The sequence below is a fragment of the Crocodylus porosus genome, unplaced genomic scaffold (assembly GCF_001723895.1).
Source record: "Crocodylus porosus isolate Cpor-Errol unplaced genomic scaffold, CroPor_comp1, whole genome shotgun sequence".
NCBI lineage: Eukaryota > Metazoa > Chordata > Crocodylia > Crocodylidae > Crocodylus > Crocodylus porosus.
Genome location: NW_017728915.1, coordinates 24303051 through 24309050, shown reverse-complemented (window position 1 = coordinate 24309050; position 6000 = coordinate 24303051).

The window sequence follows — 6000 nt, the reverse complement described above, 5'->3', positions numbered from 1 at the left end:
TCCACTGGCACATTGTCTAGGGACACCCAGGCTGCTTTGCTAGGGTTTATGTTTTCTTTTTGAGCTACAAAACACTTGGCCACAGTTTTAACTCTGAAAGGACTTACATCCATGTGCTCTTTATTAGAGATCCAAATGTGACTATGGGGAAAATACCATGCTCAACTGCATACCAAATTAATGCTGGAGGAGAGACTTAAGGCTCAGCTTGTTCAGGGCACTCTGTTTACTAACAACAAATCACAGCCTTGGCAAATGTAGCAAAGCATGAAGCCATCAAACCACTGAAACTCATGGAAAAAGGTAAATTGCCTAAATAAAATATAAGGCGTCAATCAAAACAGGTCTTTCATTAATATGCTTCCTTTGCTATGCTCAAGCTCATCCTTTTTTCCCACAACCTCTGACTCCTCTCATTGTGAGTTCTGTTTCTGCACCACGGTTTATATCAGCTCATCTGAAAATTCACAGACAAGTTCCTGTCTTTCTTCTCATAGCTGGGAGCATAGCACAGATCTTATGCAGATACAAAATGGTGTTGGATTGATATTAGATGAATCAGGAGACCACTGCAACACCAGAAGGAAATGCATGCATGCATATCTTAATGGTTCAAGATAAGTGATATGTTTTATATGAAGCAAAGGCAAGTGTATGCATTTCAAACAAATGTGGCGCCTTGTCAGATGCAGATCTCCCAACTTAAAATGTGCTGTATGAAGTACCAAGCTTGTCATGTGTAATCTGCATTGATTAACATAGGGATTATTTCATATACAAGGTGTTAATGTGCTGAAAGAAAGAGATGGAGCTCCTGGAAACCTCTTGTATTAATTACACCAGAAATAGAATCTGGTGTCCTTTGTGATGAGTGCTCTGGGAGCAGAGCTGTCTGCAGCATTTCACTACAAATTGCTTCATCCAGTGAATGTTAAAAAGAACCTCAAGCACTTTCTATAAGTGCCTCTTATCTCAACTCCCCCAAATGCAGATATTGGGCCAAATGTATCTGCTCTGTTGCCCTTCATGACACTCCCTCAGGGATAAATTTGGCTCATCGCTCATCAACCTTTGCCTCTCTTTAAATTTGGAGTAAATTCACTAGCTGTGAAGAAGACAGACAGCACCAGACAGGGCAGGCACGTGCTGTGCAGCCTTCCCCACAAACGTTCTGCTGATACAACACAATCCTGACCTGCAAAACCTCTCCTGGTCTTGCAGCCTGACTTTCTTAATGATACCGCCTAGTTAAGACAACGTTATATCCATTTGAGCAGATGTCTCATAGGAGTTAAGCTGAGCTCAAACATTCTTCACAGATGAGCTAAGGTAAATCTGAAGCCACCAGCCCAGGTATGAAAAAGTGAAAGAATCAATTAGCTTTCTGTGGGTAAGGCTGAGGCTAGCTATCCATTAGGAGCCTGACTTTCAGTCTTCACCGAAGGCTGACTTCTCCAAAGCCACACAAATCCACAAGAAAGGTTGAGGAAAACTTCTCTGGACTCTTTAGGACACACTCGGAATAGCGTGACATTCTTCTCATGGTTCAGGGAGAGTGTTAATATTCTTGTGGTTACTAATGAATCCATGGTTAGTTTTAAAACATGTAAAGGACCAGGCACTGGAAAAATCTGGGTGTGTCTACACGAGACATTACTAATCTAATATCACTAATCTAGACACTAAACTAATGTGCAGTAAAGCATCAGCGTCTACATGTGCACAGGATTTACTGTTCAGTAATTAGGCTAATGCATAGTTTTTAGTACCAAGAAATACAGGTACCAGCTTAACAGCGTGTTAGCTACTGCACAGTTGTGCACATGTAGTTGCTGACCGAGTCAGCCTAGGCAGCCAGGGGCAGCCAGGGGCAGAGGGGGGTAGTTGTCTGCTGCTCCAGCACTTCTCAGCTCCCAGGTCCCCCTAGGCATGGGTGGGGAGTGGGAGCTGGCTGAGGCATGAGCTCTGTGGGCAGCAGCAGGACTGAGAGGACAGAGAACTCCCCTGTGCCCTCAGGTTTGCCCCTGCCTGCACAGCACACACCCCAGTTGGCTCCTCCTCCCCACCATACCTGAGGGAAGTCAGGAGCTGATCAGGGAGAGATGGGGCAGAGAAGCAGTGCGATGAGCAGGGAGGAAATATTGGGGGAAGCAGTGTTGGGGACTGGGGGAGAGACAGAAGGGGAAGCAGCACTGAAAACCAGTGGGGAGACATGAGGGGGAAGCAAAGCAACACCAGAGACAGGTGTGGGGAGAGATGTGGGTGAGGGGCAACAGCACTGGAGACTGGGGGAGATGCAAGGGAGAAGCAGTGCCAGGACCAGGGAGAGATGTGGGGATGGGGAAGCAGTGCTGGGAACCAGGGAGGAGATGCAAGGGGAAAGCAGTGCTGGGCCCAGGGGAAAAATGTGGGTAGGAAGCAGTACTGGGGGAGAGGCAGGGGGAAGCAAAGCAGTGCCAGAGGGGGAGATGCAATGGGAGAAAGCAGCATTGGCGGGGAGATGTAAAAGGGAACCAGTGCAGGACCGGAGAGGAGACGTGGCAGGGGGAGCAGTGCCAGGGTCTAAGGGTGGAGACAGGGGAGGGAAGTAATGCCAGGACCTAGAGGGAGGCCAGGGGGGAAGGAAGCAGTGCCAGATCTGGGAGGGACATGTGGCGGGGGGGGAAGTAGCACGGGGACCAGGGGGGAGATGCTAGAGAGGAGGAGCACCGACAACCAGTGGTGCTTTCTCCTTGTATCTTCCCCCTGATCCGAGTGCTGCTTGTCCCCACACTTGAGCACGGGGCATTGCCTCAAGCCAGCGCGACTGAGCCAGGTTGCGATCCTGAGCACTGAGCAGCTGGAAACTGTCTCCTGGACAGTGGGTGGGAGCTCTCTTCCCACTCCCTGGAGCCCAGGCCTGACTCCCATGCCCCCTGCCAGCCCAGGGCCGGCACCCAGGAGAGCTTGGTGCTCCCCCTAGCTGCTGCAGGGGGCAAAGCAGGGCACAGGGGAGAAGTAGCCCGGGACTCAACTGCTCCCGGTGGAAGCAAATTTGCTCCCAAGAGGGGTGCATGTGTAGACGTGTGCCTACAAGTGCTTTAATGAACCTGAATTTTCTTTAATTGCATGTGTATATGTGCCCACTGAGCCCTTATAATGAGAGGATTCTGTGACAGGCTGAGTAGATGTTCATATAAATATTCCATGATTAACTGCTGCCGATCAGGGGCATTTGATCATGTAATGGCAACATACCCAGTGTAATTAATTCTGGGAATTAAACACTGCTTCATTTTCAAATGCAAGCAGACCTGGCTCAGGAAGTTATCCAAAGGAGCAGCAGGAATTTTAGGGACCCTTTCAAGTACAAGAGAGGGATTTACCTACTGGCGGTACTGCTTGAATTACCAGTGATTAACTTCTTATATAAATAAAAGGTTAGCGTACATTGTAATCTCTGTGTTTATTTGGATTTTTAATGTAAAAAATTAAGGACTTAACTTGTTTACAGCCTAACTACCTTGCAGAGCTATAGACTGCTTTGCGGAGAGATGTTGATAATGAGATTCAGCAGCAAGGGAGCAATATAAAAACCAAAGAACTGGAACAGATCTCAGGAATAGAAGTTCAGTATTGTCCTAATAATTATGCTGGCAGCTGTATTTGCATGAAACCAGGCTTTTTCTGTGGTACTCAATTAAGGTTATTCAGCTGCCTTGATGTGTTTAGAAACAAAACCACTGACATCCAAATAAGGCTAATAACAAAAATGCAATATGATGTTTCCCATTTCCAGCAAAGGGTAACAGAACAGATGTTCCTTATGTTGCCATGTTACACCAACACAGGGGGGAAGCTGAGAAAGTTTGCAATTCATAGTGACAGCGCCATTAAACTAATGTAGTACAGAATGTCTGCCATGGAGGCATGCAGATCTGAACAATCTGTTTAGGCACAGAGAAAACAGGATGATGAGTACTAACACTGACCTTTCAGGTTAAAACCCCCCCACCCCTTTTGCTTCTTCTCTACAGCATACCTCACAATGAGCTTTTTCAGTTTGACTATTGGTCAGCTCCCAGCATGTCCATTTCCCCAAACATACTAATGACCCAATGGTTTATTTTATCCAGCGCATGGTACGCGTTGCTGTAGTTCCATTCAGATGAGTTCCAGTCTCGCAGCAACGGGAGCCGCGTAGGCAGCCCCGGCAGAGAGACAGACCGCAGAGCAACGTGGCTGAAGATGACAGTTCCCGATGCCCAAGTGGGCCACCTCAGGCTATTCAAGTAACACCCACTTTATTTTGGACAACGCAGCCATTGTTCGGTTCCCAGGCACCGGCTCGCAGCAGGAGCACAAGGGGTGGCAGTCACATTGGTTGTTTGGAGATCTCCAGAGCTGACACCAGGTGGCAGCATTTTCAGAATATTGCCACTCCTTTCATCTTCTTCCTTCCTCTGGTGCCTGGCTTCTGAGGGTCCCAGTCATGCCCTGGCTCGGCAACTTGCATAACACCCGCTGGCTTTGGTCCCCAGCAGCCACCTGTTCACTGCACAAAGCCTGACCGTCTCTAGGTTTGGGACTTTGTTTCCCACTTCTTCGGGGGCACCAGGAGTTGCCAGGCTAGCAGCTGGTGGCAGCCACAGAAAGCACCACTAAGGCACAGAGGCTCAGCAGCAAGACAGTCATGCCTAAGTCCTACTGTGCCATTAAACAGCCCCACATCCAGGGACTCTGGGAAGGGGCTTTACTTTACCAGATTTACTTGATAAAGGTTTTCGGTGTCACCTTTGTAGACATCCCGGCTGGGGGCATTTGCACTACATCACAAAGACTGAATGAAGCAAAACCCCAGAGTTTAACAGACACGATTAAAACCTTGTGTGAAGGTCACCTTCACCAAACCAGGCTCACAGAACTACCCCTAGAGCTACCCCGTATGAAAATCCTCCGCTATGCGGGTCACAGAGTCATATATCTCCCAGAGGGCTGTGGGTTGAATACGGCCTCACCAGCAGTTTGGACGGCCGACTGAAATACTCCGCAGAAAAATGGGGCAGTGAAGCCTGACTCATTGGTTAATTACATCCAGTCAGTTGAAGAAAAGAAACTTTGGCTTCTCACCTAGCTGGACATTTCTTAGCTGCACCCATGTTAGTGAGCACATTGCACCCACCCAGTAATGCAACCCTGAACAGAAGGATGGTCTGCTGTAATACACATCCGTATACTGCAGCGAACAAAGCCTGTTGTTAGCCTCAGAAGTCTTGTCCTCCCCTCGCTATAAGCCACAATCTTTGGCTCATATCAGTCCATAGCAGGCCTTGGAAGCTACAGCACTGGTTGGGTTCCCGTTCTATGCAATGGGCAGGATACAGTTAAGCCATACAGAAAGCTTCTGCACTTACTTACAGCTGCTTGACAGGCACACAGCAAGAGGAAGGGGCAGGCCAGGGTAGAGGCTGGAGATGTGGCCGGTGAAGTTCATGTCTTGCATGTATCAGACTTGCCCCCTGTACTAGGGCTGCATCCATGCTGTTTGGTGATCATCAAACATTCAGACGGAACAAAGGCAGACTTTGCCTTCTGAGACTGATAGGGTGGGCTGAGCAACCCTAAGAACAAACACCTCCACCTGGCAGAGCTCAACTGAACAACGCAAGCCCTCCAAACCGTGCAGCTCTCCTGGTTAAGACCTGGAACCAAGAAGACAGTCTTATCCACAGAGTTTTCTAATGTGCCAGCACATTTGGGGGAGGGGGGAACTGGAACAGATTTCAAATATTTGCCCAGAAGCAGTAGGTTAATAGTTCAAAAGTCCCCATTGGGACATATAGGGTGCTGGGAACAGGAAGAGTGTTGGAAAACACTGAGTATCAAGCAAAGGGGAGATCTCAATAAAGGCAGTTGGGATCAGGGCCACCAGCAGAGAAGGCGACACACAGAAACCAGAGGCTGCCAAAGTAAAGTGTCAAAGGGATCCAATATTGACATTTTTGTTATGTCTGTGCAATT